Source organism: Sminthopsis crassicaudata, chromosome 2 (assembly GCF_048593235.1).
Source record: "Sminthopsis crassicaudata isolate SCR6 chromosome 2, ASM4859323v1, whole genome shotgun sequence".
In the NCBI taxonomy this organism is placed as follows: Eukaryota; Metazoa; Chordata; class Mammalia; order Dasyuromorphia; family Dasyuridae; genus Sminthopsis; species Sminthopsis crassicaudata.
In genome coordinates, this window is record NC_133618.1 from 4,364,816 (window position 1) to 4,380,604 (window position 15,789).

The following is a 15,789-nucleotide window of genomic DNA, read 5'->3' on the forward strand; positions in this document are numbered from 1 at the left end:
AATAACATTCCATAATATTCATATACCATAACTTATTCAGCCATTCTCCCACTGATGGGCATCCACTCAGTTTCTAGTGCCACTACAAAAAAAGGGATGCTACAAACATTTTTATCAGTTATTTACATTGAATCTAGTACTTTGTAAATCTTAAAACCCTATAGAAACATGAGCTAATATTAAATTGTTGGGCAAGGAGTGACAAACTGATTAGGGCACAGGAGACAAGCCACTTTATCAATGAGAAACAGGACCTTTAAAGACCAGATTGTTCAACTGTCCCTTTTACAGATGAGAAATGTAAAGTCTAAAGATCTTGGACAATTTGCCGATGGTCACGAACATATAATATGTAGGACAACAGTTAATAAGATTAAAGCTGAAAGAAATCATTGAGGTCTCTCAGTTCAGTCCTTTCATTTTACAGATGAAAAAAATTGACCTCTAGAGCAAACTTTACAGGTGAAGAAACTTCACCTAGAAAGGCAAAGAAATTGGCCCCTTGCCACATAGATAATATGTAGCAAAATCAGGATTTATAATCAGATCTCCAGGTTTCACCTGCAACCATGTTCCTCCTTTCTGCCTCTTGGTGACTTTATTTGCAAAAGAATCCATCCAAATGGGAGATAGAAGAAGATATTTCTCCAGATTTCTGTGCAGAGGTGGAAGATGACTGTTTTGCTAGGTGGTCTAGTTTGATGATCTGTTGTTTATTCCTCTTTTGAAATTGTGTCAAGCAGATTGTTCTCTAGGAAGAGAGCAGAAAAATACTTTGGAAAAATTAGGTGCTGTCAAAATTATCCATACAAATTATTATTTTTTTTAAATGAGGGGGCTAGACTAGTTGTCTTCCAAGATCCTTTCTAGCTCTCACCTACTAGATAAAATGCTGTGCTCAGATTCAGCACAACCTAGTATAAATTGATGCCTCGGGCACTTTTAAACTCTGGGACTTTGGGCAAGTGAATTAACCTCACTCAGATTCAGCTTTTTTATTTGTACAATGGGGATGAAGAAAGCATCTACCTCCTAGGCTTGTAGAGAAGATTAAATGAGACAATATAGTTAAAAGCACTTTCCAAACCTTAAAGAGTTAACCAAATGTTAATTGTTGAGTTATCATCATTATTAGTTCTATTTTTTATATTCCTACCTTGTACGAAACATAGGATTTTAGTGATTCTTTGGTCATCTTTAGAAGCTGGATAACCACTTGTCAGGGACTCCATTGCCAGAATTTGGGGTTTGGGTGGGGGTCAAATTGGATGATTTTTGAGAACTAATCCAATTGTAAATGTTTCTGAAAATAAATCTTGATGTGACTGGAAGGAAGCAAACATGATGTGAAAGGTGAAAAAGGAAGATGGAAAAATGTTGTAAAAAAGGGACGCTGACTTGGACTTCAAAGGTGACCTGAATTTTGGTACTTATTAGCAATGTAAAGTCAAGGTACCTTTTCTGAGTTTCTCTTTCCTCATCTATAATGTGAACATAATATAAGAACTCTTGGCTCTAACTTGAATCAAGTCAGAGAGATAATACAGTGGATGGAGCCAGGAAGGCCTGATTTCTACTGTGGCCTCAGCCACTTACTAGCTATGAGGGGATCCATGACAAGTCAATCAACCCTGCTTGCCTCAGTTTTCTCACCTGTGAAATGATCTGAAAAGGGGAATGGCAAATCACTCTAGTCTCTTTGCCACGAAACTCCAAATGGGGTCACAAAGAGTCAGACACAACCGAACTGCAAAAAGCTGCCTTGACCTAACTAGGCGACACAATGCATAAAATGCTGGAAGTGAAGGTAGTGAGACTTGAGTTCAAATTCTGCTTCAGAAACACTATTATATTTCCATTTCCAGTGTTTAGTACAGTGTCTGATACACAGTAGACACAATATATGTTTACTGATTAAATTGATTATCTTCACAACAATCTTAGGCACTATTATCTTTTTTACAGTTGAGGAAACTGAGGTAGAGAAAAATTAAATGATTAGATAAGAGCTATGTAGCTACTTAGTGTCTGAAGCTGAATTTGAACTCTGATCTCGAACCAGCCCAACACTTTACCCATTGTGCCACCTGCCTACCTCATGCTGGATGCTTTCTACTTCTTTGAAAGGTCCTCAAGAAACTCCATATTGGACATAGTATCTGTCCTTGATGAGTTATTCTGTTCCCCTGCTTTGCTTGCTTCTCTTAGATTATGCTTTTGCTACACGAATCTATTTTGCAGAGGACTGGGTGAGACAGGTCCCTTTGATGCTGATGCTGGGTTGGCTCCTACTCTGGATGCTGTTGGCTCAATTAGAAGGATTCCTCAGCCATGAGGCTGCTGCTGGGCAGCAACTGCTCAAACAGGCCAGACATCTTACTCAGCAGTTTGGCTCTTGTCAGCAGGAAGGGTCCCTACCAAATGGTAGAGATGTTTTTCATTGCCAGGACTAAAAATTGGATGGTTTGCTGTAATCTTTCACCATCTGAGTCACAAACCAAAGGAGCTGGAAGTAGATTAATAACCACAGAATGATAGACTATCAAAGCTGGAGCAGAATCATCTAGTCCTGGTATTGTTACTTAATCTTTTTTTCTGTTATGATTCAGTTGTTTTTTGAATTGTGTCTGATTCTTTATGACCTCATTTGGGATTTACGTGGCAAAGATACTGGAGTGGCTTGTCATTTCCTTCTCCAGTTTATTGTACAGAGGAAGAAACTGAGGCAAACATTGTGAAGTGATTTACCCAGAGTCACACAACCAGTAAGTGTCTGAGGCTGATTTGGAACTCAGGAAGATGAGTCTTTCTGACTCCAGACCCAGCATTCTATCTTTTACACTGTTAGTGCATTTGATAAGTGAGTCAATTAAAGACTTGGATGATTGATGATAAAAGTATACCTTTCTTCTCCCAATGGAAGGGATGCAGAATGTGCTATATCTTAGACAGTTTCTCTTTGACAGCTGATTTTGCTTAAATGTTTTTTTTTTGTTTTTGTTTTGCTTTTGCTTTGTTGGAATGAGAGGATTCAGTGGTGGGGAAATTAGTTTTATCTAAAAAAATTAGGTAACAGTAATACTTTAAAATAATTCCAAATAGAAAAAAAAGAAGGCCATAGAATAGTTAGACTCAGAAGTGAGAAATAATTAGTGCAAGTTAATAATATATCTAGGGTTAGATATCAGGCCTTCTGACTCCCGATGTGACCCTACATCCACCAGAGTGGAGAGCTACGGTATCTAGATATCCTAAAGGGTCGAGTGTGGGACTTGGGGTCATGAAAACTTGAGCTGAGATTCTGCTTTAGGCACTTGCTGGTATTGTGATTTTGAGTAAATTATTTAATCTCTGTCAGCAACCTGTGTTTCCTCATCTATAAATAAAAGATAATATAGCATCATTTTCAAAGAGTTATATGACTCAAATAAGAGCATATGTGAATGACTTTGTAAACCTTAAACATCATCTCATCAACATCACTCTCATGATCATCCTCATCATCCCTATCATCTTCATCATCAATCATCCAGGGCAGCCAGGTGGAGACCACATCAAGTCTGCCTCAGTGGATGAAGGATCCCAGGTGCAGAGCAAAGAGAGCTTTGTTTTTGACCAAATATGGAAGCCAACCAGAGCAGAATTCTTCTCGATCTGAGAAGGGCTTGGGTGAAATACACCATTCAGTTTGAAGGAATCTTCAAAGTTAATTGGGGTCCATTGGATTACTGATTTCAGTAACTGAGCCATGTTGCCTTGAGCAAGATCCCTTTCTTTCTGTCTGCTTTGACCAAAATAAAATATATCCCGGATCAGACTAAGATGGGGGAGGAGAGGGAAACATCCTGACTGACAAGGCGGGTACTGATCATTCTTGATGACTATCTCTATGGCCCAGGAATAGAAATGTGGCTCCATTAAGGGGCCAGGAAAAGAAGGAAGGTGGGAAAAGGAGCCCAAAAAACAGTATGAGGGGCAGGAAGGGCATGGGACTTGGTCCTATTATCAGATTTCTGAACCACCACTGTTTCCGAATCTCAGAGTGAATTACAGATAGTTCATGTAAAGACAGCCAATTTAGGGCAATAAGCTCTTACATGAGGTCTGTGTGAAATGGCCATCCCAGACAAAATATACTAGGGCACAAATAGGCACAGACTGGCATCGGATAGATCTTATCCGGCTTTGATTGGAGACCTGCCCTTAAGTAAGTCTTGCAAGTTTCCTGAGGAATTCTCCTTAGAATCAGCCCATATAGTGAAGTATGTGATGGAGGAATAATAGTTGTTGGCTGTTGGCTTATTGAACTCCATCCCCTCTTCACCCAACAGTTCTATCAAAATGGCTACTTTGCTTTTCCTTAAACTCAACATTCCTTCCTCACTTCACACAGATTGTTTCAAATGCTAAGGATCAACCAACAATCATTAATTAAACAACTTTGTATAAGACACTTTACAAATATTATCTTTTTGGATCCTCATAACAACACTGGCTGATAGGCACTGTTAGTGTCTATATTTTACAATTGAGGCGACTGAGGCAAACTTAGGTTGAGTAACTTGCTCAGCATCAGACAGCTGGTAAGTGTCCAAATCTTGATTTGAATTCAAGTTTTGTTTGGGGAGGCAATTAGAGTTAAATGACTTGCCCAAGGTTATACAATCAGAAACTGTTAAGTGTCTGAGGCAGGATTTGATTTCAGGTCCTCCTGATTTCAGGGCTGGTGTCATATCCACTATGCCATCTAGCTGTCCTCATCAATTATATCAAGTCCATATACCAACTCTGAGGGTATCTTCACTGATTTCCCATGCCTAGAATTCTCTCCCTTTTCATCTCCATCTCCTGCCTCCCTGATTGTCTTCACGTTCAAGATAAAAGTCTATCTTCTATAAGAAGACTTTCTCAACTCTTCTTAATTCTAGTTCCTTCCCTCTGTTGATATCCCACCTTGCTTGTACATCATTATTTTCATCATTATTTACCTGGAAACTCCTTAAGAATAGGGAATGTCTTTCCCCTTTCTTTGCATCCTGCTTATCTGAGCATCTAGCATATGGTAAGTGCTCAATTAATGCATGTTGACTCACTGACAAGAGAAGGATCAAGAGATTTGGACTTATTATTTTCCAAACACAGTTCTCAAGACATCAGCATCTGCCTCTGAAGCAGAAGACAAAATTACACAGAAGAAAGATGGCTTCAAGTTCTTTGAGAAAAAGGTAGGTGGAGCTAGGTGGTGTAGTGGGTCCTAATGTCAGGAGGACCTGAGTTCAAATGTGACCCTAGAAACTTGACACTGTGTAATCCCTGTATGACCCTGGGCAAGTCACTTAATATTTCCTTATCAAAAAAAAAAAAAAAAAGGACTCTACAAGTATCCCACAAGTTAGTGATAGAGAAATTAAAGGTAAAATCTTGATGATTTTAATAAGAGGACTTCCAGGACCTGTAAGATGGCCTCCTTTGTCACATATACTTTCTAAGCTTGAGCCCAATTTCCCCTGGATTTCATGTAATCCATGTGACCTTGGACAGTTCCTGAAAACTACACTTGCAAATGATTAGCTCTCTAGGAATGTCCCAACTGTGCTTCAGATTAGACCAACTCTCTCTCTCTCTCTCTCTCTCTCTCTCTCTCTCTCTCTCTCTCTCTCTCTCTCTCTCTCTCTCTCTCTCTTTCTCTCTCTCTCTCTCTCTCTCTCTCTCTCTCTCTCTCTTTCTCTCTCTCTCTCTCTCTTTCTCTCTCTCTCTCTGTCTCTCTCTGTCTCTCTATTTGTATCTGTCTTCCTGTCTCTCTTTCTCCCCTTCAGTTTCTCTCCCTACCTTCCTCTTCTTCTCCTAAGCAAATCCAAGTGATTAGATGATTAGAGATCTTTATCTCCATATTCCAAGCACTTAATTTTGCATTTGTTAAAACATTGTTATTTATTTTGTCAGAAAAGCTTTTCTTTCTGAATTCAAATTTTGCATAAGACATTTATTAGCTGTGTGATGCCAGGCAAGTCTTAACCTTGTTTTATGCAAAATGAGCTGGAGAAGAAAATGGCAAACCCCACTCCAGTATCTCTGCTAATAAGACCCCAAGTGGGATCCCAAAGAGTGGTCTATGGCTGAAAATGACTGAACAACAATAATACATTTGTTTTGTATTTACTTAAGCAGCAGGGGTGATCAAGACACATATCTGTCCATCTGTCCACCTCCTGGGAGGTAAATCAAGACAACAAATCAATCAGAGGTTCCCCTAATCACCTTTGATACACTTAGCATGCATGTATTCACCCACATATTCAATTTTTGTGGGCAGGAGGTATTTATTTTTTGTTTTTGCATTTCCAGATTCTAGCACATTTAGAAGAAGGAGGGATCTGGATCTGTGGTTTCCTAGGAAAAGAGGATTCCTGAGGAGATGACATCCTTTGGAGCAAATGGGCAGCTGTTCCTTTGCAACTTAGTTTAAAATCTTCTAAGCCAACTTAGATCAAAGGTGAAGATCTGGAAGGGACTTCAGAAGCCATTTAATTTTCTCATTTTATAATGCAGGAAACTGAGTGTCAGGGATTGAAAGTGAATTGACTCTGATGGGCGTGGCCCTCTTCAACAATGAGATGAACCAAATCAGTTCCAATAGAGCAGTAATGAACTGAACCAGCTACACCTAGAGAAAGAACTCTGGAAGACGACTATGAACCACTACATAGAATTCCCAAACCTTCTATTTTTGTCAGCCTACATTTTTGATTTCCTTCACAGGCTAATGGTACACTGTTTCAAAGTCTGATTCCTTTTGTATAGCAAAATAACTCTTTGGACATGTGTATATATATTGTATTAACTTATACTTTAACATATTTAACATGTATTGGTCAACCTGCCATCTGGGGGGAAAGAGGGGAAAAGTTGGAACAAAAGGTTTTGCAATTGTCAATGCTGAAAAATTACCTATCCATAAATTTTTTGTAAAAAAAAAAAAGTAATTAATTAACCAAAAAAAAAATGAAAGTGAATTGACTAAGGTCATGAACAGGATCATCGATCTAGAGTGGGAAAGAACTTTAGAGGTCATGTAGTTCTCATTTCATTTTTGTGGAAAGTGAGAAGTTAAGTGACTGACCTGAAGTTATACTTGCTCAGGTAGAAAATGCAAGGAAGGTAAGTGTAAACAAGTATAGTAAAGTAAGATTTGAACCCAGATCCTCTACCTCCAGATTTGATGCTCTTTCCATTGTATCATACTTCTCCTTGAACCTGGATAACAGCCAATCAATATCTGAGTGGAGTGGGGAGGAGATCCGAACCCTAGTCCTTTTGATTTGAGCTCTTTATCAATGGCACTAAGTTGAGTCTTGTTTGATTGTAATTGTTGAGAAGTTGTGTACAATTCTTCATGACTATATATAGGGTTTTCTTGGCAATGATACTGAACTGAATTGTTATTTTCTTCTTCAGTGAATCAAGCTAAATAGTAAATGACTTTCACAGGATCACACAGCTAGTGAGTGTCTGAGGGCAGATTTAAACCCAGGAAAATGAATGTTCCTGACTCCAAGCCTAGTGCTGTATTCATATAGTTGCCTTCTGCTTGGTACATGGTAGGCACTTAATAAATGCTTATTGAACTGGATATCAAGCAAGACCATCAGAAAAGGGATGTGGGACCTCTCATATCCCTAGGGAGGTTGATTTCAAGGATGTTCTCCAAACCCTTAATCTCCTTTCACACATATTTATACAAAGGTTTGTACAAAGGCCACCACAGTAATGGTGGAATTATGATCAGCCTTGAAGAAATGAGTTGGCAAAATGAAGCTCTAAGAGCTGTTCATGAATGGCCTATGATGGGCTTGGGGGCTATCCATCATTGCAAGACTTCAAGTAAAGACTGAAGGACCACTAGGAGGTAGGTTTTAGGGGGATTGGTTGTTAAGGTATGAACCAGACTAGATAAAGCTCAAGGTCTCTGCTGGCTTTGAAATCGTTGGAGAATATGAATGAGAGACAGCCTTTTAAGGCTGAGGAGCTGGGGAGGGTTTAGGTGACTGACAGTAATAGATGAGTCTACAAATTCTTGCAGACCTAATGGGGCCACCTCTGTTCTGGCTGCCTTCCTGGAGTCATGGTCCAACTGCCAGAGAAGGGAGGGGAAAGAGGAGGCAATGGATGCAGATGGGTTATACCCTAGGGAAGGCTTGGGAGACGGTGTGCTGACTGTGGAGGGCAGAGAGACTGGCTCTCCAGGAGTGGGATGGATGAGTGCTGTTTCTGCCCTGATGGCTAGCTTCTGCAGAGGATTTCCCAGATGGCCCTTCAGAAGTTGGGTTGGGATCAAATCAGGGTTGGCACTACTACTTTAGGGTCATGAAAAAAACAACACAAATGCTGCGTGCCGTCTTGTTTTGTGTGGGACAAGACTTATTTTCCCCAGAATTTTTTTGACTCTTTATATCTATTTTCCTATCCATCCATCTATCCATCCATCCAGATGGTGGAGTAAAGAAAGGGAGAAAAATCAAAAACACAAGGTTTTGCAAGGGTGAATGTTAAAAACTATCTTTTCATTTATTTTGAAAATAAAAAAGCTGTCATTGAAACCCAAAAGAAAATCTAGCATCAGATACTCTCTATGTGACCCTGGGCAAGTCATTTCAACCTGTTTGCCTCAATTTTCTCACCTGTAAAATGATTGGGAGAAGGAAATGGCAATCTGACCCAACATCTATACCAAGAAAACCCCCAAAGGGGTCACAAAGATTGAGACTGGACTGAACAGCAACAGGTGCTTAATCATTGTTTGTTTTACTAATTGACCGATGATAGAATATAAGACATTACACTCACATAAGTCCTTCCCTCATAAATTTTTCCTACATAAACTGTTAGGATTACTAAGTGAGAACTCGGGTTGTCTGGATAGTGACGAGGTGAGAATTCAGGTTGGACAATTACAAGGTGAGAACTCAGGTTGACTTGATGGAAAGAGCAGGCTCATTGGCTGAGGTGGTTCTTCCCAGAAGCCCTTGCATTATCCCACGCCCATTCTCTGGGAGAATAAAAGAGAGGACTCGAAGAGATAAAAGGAAGACTCTGAATTGCATCAGGCTTGACGGGGCTCTCTGCAGGAAGGGAAGTCACTTCTTTGGACAAGAGTTAACAGCAACTGCCTGGAGACAACGGTTCATTACAGGAAGAAGAATCTGTCTGAGAGATTTGAGTAGAAGACACAGCAGATCTCTTCCCAGAGAGCGATCCAGCAGCTTCTAGAGACGACAGCTCACTACAATTGGCGCCCAACGTGGGGCAAGGACTTTTGCTTATCCTGACAAGAGGAGCTAGACCAGACCTTCGCAATTTGGCGCCCGAACAGGGACAGACACAGTCCTGATTCCAGTGGAAAAGCTTCTGATCTAGATCTCAGTCTCTCTGACCCAGAACCGTGAGTAACGAGGAAACTTTGTTAAAGATTAAGTGAGCGTGCTAATAGATAAATAAGGAACTTAACTTGTTAAGGGCTAAACCAGGAATCTCTTATAGCTGAAATGGGGCAGATGTTAGCTATATTCAATCCCTGGACCTCAGCCGACTCATCCCCAGCCCCAGAAGCAACCTCAGCTCCACCCCCATTCAGGAGTGGTACTATAGAGAGTATAATCAACATAATTGAGGAGCAGAGTTTACTTGTAACCTGGGTACAGATTGCTAAACTCTTGGCTGCATTAAGACGCACATCCCCTTGGTTCTTAGAGGAAGAAAAGATAGATGTAGATATATGGAAGCTAGTGGGATATGAAATGAAAGAATTTCAAGCAAAATATGGGCCTCGTTAAATTTCTGCAGAAGTATTTTATATCTACAACATAGTTCAATTAGCCTTAAACTATCAAGCAAGTTGTAGGAGAAGGAAAAGTTCTAAAAATGAACAGAGGAGGAAGTGTGAGGAAAAAAGGAAAGATCAAGATCTTTCCCTAGAGCAAGAGGATTTAAATGAGGAATTATGGTATGATTCTCTTGAAGAAGCTTCAACCCTGCCTAGAGAACAGATTATTGACAGGCCCACATCAACCCCACCTTCAGAGATGGAGGAAGAAAGAGGGGAAGAGGCAGAAACACAAACAGAATTGCCTGTGAAGAAGCCTAAGCCTATGACAAGATTAGAAAAAGCATTGGTTAAAGCTAAGAGAGAAGGACAGGATATAAGTGATTTTATACATGCATATCCTGTGATTGAAAATACTGACTCTGTAGGTAAAAAAAGGAGAAGATATGCACCTTTAGATTTGAATACAATTAAGGATTTGAAAAAAGGTTGTACCCTTTATGGGGCTACATCAGCTTATGTCAAAATGTTACTAGATGGTTTGTCTTATGAAGTCCTAACCCCGAATGATTGGAAATCCATAGCAAGGACATGTCTGGAACCTGGAGAAAATTTATTATGGCTTGCAGAATTTCATGAATTATGTAAAATTCAAGTCAGATGCAATTTGGAAATAGGAGTTAACACACAATTCACTTTTGAGCACTTAGCTGATGAAGGTCAGTATGGAGAGAATTCGGAACAGATTAATTATACCATGACAATATATGAACAAATTGCTAAGGCTGCAATAAAAGCTTGGGGTGTCCTTCCTGGACAGAAAGATCGTGGAGAGGCTTTCACTAAAATACAGCAAGGTCCCAATGAACCTTTTGCAGATTTTGTGGGACGTTTGCAAACTGCTGTCAAAAGAACTATTGGAGAAAATTCAGCTACAAAAATAATGACCAGACATCTGGCTAAGGAAAATGCCAATGAGATTTGCAAAAGAATTATATGGGGATTAGACAAAGATGCTCCTTTAGAGGAGATCATAAGACGCTGTGCTACAGTGGGAACAAATGCTTTTTACACCCGGACAATGAGGAATGTGGAAAGACAGGGTCCCTCCTGGCAAGGGCCTTCTAGAGAAACTCGGCGATGTTTTCAATGTGGAAAAATTGGGCATCTAAGAGCTCAGTGTAGATATGGAGATACAGTGAGAAGACAGGGGGAGAGAAGACCTAAAACTCCATGTCCAAAATGTCACAAGGGCCTCCACTGGGCCTCCGAATGTAGATTGACACAGGGAAATGACAGGTGGGGCCCAGCTTCAGCCCCCCAAGTGGGGCATGATGGCAGCCGAGGTTACATCCAGAGAATTTTAAGACACGATCAATCAGCCAAAAGGCAATCAGATGGAAGAAAGGGATTGAAATTAGGAAAAATAGAGTTGTGTGCAGTAGAGACTACCGAGATACTCCCTGGAGAAGTGAAATCTGTTCCTGTTGAGCCTATGGATCCTTTGCCTCCAGGCACAGTAGGCTTGACCATTTCACCTTCTGAGAGTGCCTACAAAACAGTGTCCATCCATACACTGATGTGGGAGACTGGAGAACGTGTATCTAATATCCCAGTCACTAACACAGGCAGACAACGTGTGATTTATCAACCAGGAGAAGTAGTAGCATCAGGCTTATTGTTACGGACCCCTAATAAGCAACCTAGTGATAGTCGCCTAGATTTTGACTCCAATGAACAAAATCCAGGAATATATTGGACAGCAGCTGTGACAGCTGACTGACCTATGCTTACTATTTATATAAACGGAATACCATTTGAAGGATTGGTAGACACGGGTGCAGATCGTACAGTTATTAGAGGTGCCAATTGGCCCGGTCACTGGCCAAAGATTAAAGCAGACACCTATATGTCTGGGGTGGGAGGATCAATAGCAGCAGAAGTTAGTGCTAGGCCTTTGAGATGGGTATTTGAAGGAGAAACAGGAGCTTTTACTCCTTTTGTGGTTGAAAAAATCCCCATCAATCTGTGGGGAAGAGACATTTTACAGCAGATAGGATTACAAATAAGCACTTCGGCTTTTTAGGCAGGGCTGCTGTTGAAGGCCTACCTGCACTTTCACCAGTTCCTATTCAGTGGAAGACTGATTCACCAGTGTGGGTAGAACAGTGGCCCTTAAGAAGTGATAAAATTCAGGCCTTATTAGACATAGTGCAAGAACAACTTGACCAAGGACACTTGCGGCCTTCTCTAAGTCCTTGGAATTCCCCAGTATTTGTGGTGAAAAAGAAATCTGGAAAATGGAGGATGATAACTGATCTAAGAAGAGTAAATGAACAGATGGAAACTATGGGAACTCTTCAGCCTGGACTTCCATCTCCTACTCAGTTGCCAAGAGAATGACCTCTATGGGTTATAGACATTAAGGATTGTTTCTATTCTATCCCTCTAGATAAGGAGGATATGAAAAGATTTGCTTTTTCAGTGCCTAGTGTTAATTTGGCCGAGCCTTATAAAAGATATTAATGGACAGTTTTGCCACAGGGAATGAAAAACAGCCCTACTATGTGCCAAATGTATGTTGCAGCTGCTCTTGCTCCAGTAAGAAAAGCCTTTCCAAAAGTAATATTGTTACATTATATGGATGATATTTTGGGATGTGCACCTGAGGAACAAATGTTAGAGGCATGTCTACAAAGGACCATGGAAACATTAAAGTACTACAAACTACATATAGCTACAGAAAAAATTCAAAGACATGCTCCTTTTCAATATTTAGGATATGAAATATATCCTAAGACACTCACAGTACAAAAGCTTTCTTTAAGAACAGAGAAGTTGAACACCTTAAATGACTTTCAAAAATTAATAGGAGATATCCAATGGATGCGTCCAGTGTTAGGCTTAACTACCAATCAACTACAACCTCTATATGACATTTTAAGGGGAGACAGTGCTTTAAATTCACCACGCCAGCTTACAAAAGAAGCACAAAAGGCTTTGAGAGAAGTTGAACTGGCTTTATCCAATGTGGTTGAAAGAGTCACTCAAAAACCCTTGGAAATATCAGTTTTTGCTACAAAAGAGGCACCCACAGCAGTCCTTCATCAAGGAGACAGAGTGATTGAGTGGGTGAACCTCCCAGCACAACCAGAACAAAGCCTTACACCTTACCCAGTGCTTGTGGCAAGGATTTTATTAAAGGCTATTAAGAGAGTAATACAATTATCTGGGATAAGTCCTGAAAAAATATACACATTCTATACTAACGCACAGATTAATGTATGCTGTGAGACCATCCCAGAATGGCAAATTTTATTGGCCACCGCTCCAAATTTTGCACATGGATCTCCATTAAAGATTACCCGGCTACTACATAATTGGCGATGGATTTTTGAAGAAAAGGTTTCTAAGGTTCCTCTTAAAGGACCAACAATCTTTACAGATGCCTCCAAAGAAAATATTTGTGCCATATACTCTCATGATTTAACCATAAAGAGAGTAATCAGGACTCCTTTTGAATCCACTCAACAGAATGAATTATTTGCTATCATGCTAGCTCTCACTTATTACCCAGGAGACGTAAATATAATTACTGATTCAGCCTATTCAGTAGGTGTAGTACAAAGAATTGCCATAGCCCAAATAAAATTTGCAGCCTCCAATATTTATCAGCTCTTTAAGGAACTTCAAGAGCAAGTGAGAAAACATCCAGGCAAGATTTATATCCTGCATGTCCACTCACATAGTGGACTTCCAGGTCCCATTTTTGATGGAAATTCAAAGGCAGATAGCCTTCTAACCATGTTAGCCAGTAGTCCTTTATTTCAGGAAGCGCAAGAATCTCATTCTAAATATCATCAGGCTGCTCGAGCTTTACGTTTACAATTTGGAATAACAAGAGAGGAAACTAGGAGCATAGTAAAAAGCTGTACAGCTTGTCTTCCTTTCCATGCTCCTACATTCCCTCCAGGGAAGAATCCTCGTGGTTTGAGACCCAATGAAATCTGGCAAATGGATGTGACCCATTATAAATCTTTTGGTCGTCTATCTTTTATTCATGTCGTGGTAGACACCTTTTCAGGATTCACATTTGCAATGCCAGCAGCAAAAGAGACAGCCCGAGTGGTCACTGAATTCCTTATACAAGCTTTTGCAATTATGGGTGTGCCACAAGCAATAAAAACAGACAATGGACCTGCATATACGTCCAAACATTTTACACACTTTTGTGCACAGTATAAGATTTTACATACCACGGGCATACCCTTTAATCCTCAAGGGCAGGCAATAGTAGAGAGAAGAAACAGAGATATTAAGACACTCCTCCAAAAACAAAAGAAAGGGGGAGCCACAGGTAGCCCTAGGGAACTTCTAAATTTAGTTCTCTATACCATTAATTTTCTAATTTTTGACAAAGATGCACTGGCTCCAGCAGACAGGTTTTATAACCCACCAGAAGGGCAGTGTCCAGTGAGAGCATCTCCACTGTCCTTAGATAATCGCCAGGTGATGTGGAGAGATCCAGAAAGTGGTGAATGGAAGGGACCAGATAGGTTAACTGCCTGGGGGAGAGGGTTTGCTTGTATTTCTTCAGCAGGAGAAGGAATCAGATGGGTGCCAACGAGTCATATTCGCCTTGTCCATCAGAGAGAGACAGAAAAAGAGAAAGATCTCAAAATAAAGGAGAAGATCTAAGAAACATCTGACACTGAAAGAGCATGGATAATAAGAAGACTGTTAAAGAACTTTAAAAACCAGCAGGAATCATTGGACTTCCTCACACAAGATGAGACTAATGGACAATGGACTTATGAACATTTATAAATTTTCAATTTATGATTATGTTATATACTTCTAGCATGTGTTACGTTACTATGTGCTTATGTAATTTATGTAATTATCTGTAATACTTCCCATATTGATGGATTTATGTTTCAAGGTCATTTATGTAATTATCTGTAATACTTCCCATATTGATGGATTTATGTTTCAAGGTCATGACTGTCCTATGTTCTAAATCAAAAAAAGGGGGAGATGTTAGGATTACTAAGTGAGAACTCGGGTTGTCTGGATAGTGACGAGGTGAGAATTCAGGTTGGACAATTACAAGGTGAGAACTCAGGTTGACTTGATGGAAGGAGCAGGCTCATTGGCTAAGGTGGTTCTTCCCAGAAGCCCTTGCATTATCCCACGCCCATTCTCTGGGAGAATAAAAGAGAGGACTCGAAGAGATAAAAGGAAGACTCTGAATTGCATCAGGCTTGACGGGGCTCTCTGCAGGAAGGGAAGTCACTTCTTTGGACAAGAGTTAACAGCAACTGCCTGGAGACAACGGTTCATTACAGGAAGAAGAATCTGTCGGAGAGATTTGAGTAGAAGACACAGCAGATCTCTTCCCAGAGAGCGATCCAGCAGCTTCTAGAGACGACAGCTCACTACAATAAACCTTCCTCTTGAGTTTATAGTTCTTGGAATGTGTCAGGAGCCTCCTGATTTCTGACTTTTTGCTCTCATTATTTTTTTGACTGGAGTAGCCTTCCTAAGGTCCCAGCCTTCCTTCAAAGTCCTCCTTTTATGTCTCTCCTCCATGTAGTCCTTTCCAGCCAACCTGTACTCTGTGATCATTTCCTCCTCAGACTTCAAGTACCATTTGCAGTCTGAATTAATCATTGGGGAAATGAAATAATAGTTGTAAAATGCTTACCACATTACTTGACACATAGCAGGTGCTTAATAAATATTTGTTCCCAAATAGAAGATTTTGATTACATCAAACTAAAAAGTTTCTGTACAAATAATACTAATGCAAACAAGATTAGAAGGGAAGTAACAAATTGGGAAAATATTTTTAAAAACAAAGGTTCTGACAAAGGTCTCATTTCCAAAATATATAGAGAACTGACCCTAATTTATAAGAAACCGAACCATTCTCCAATTGATAAATGGTCAAAGGATATGAACAGACA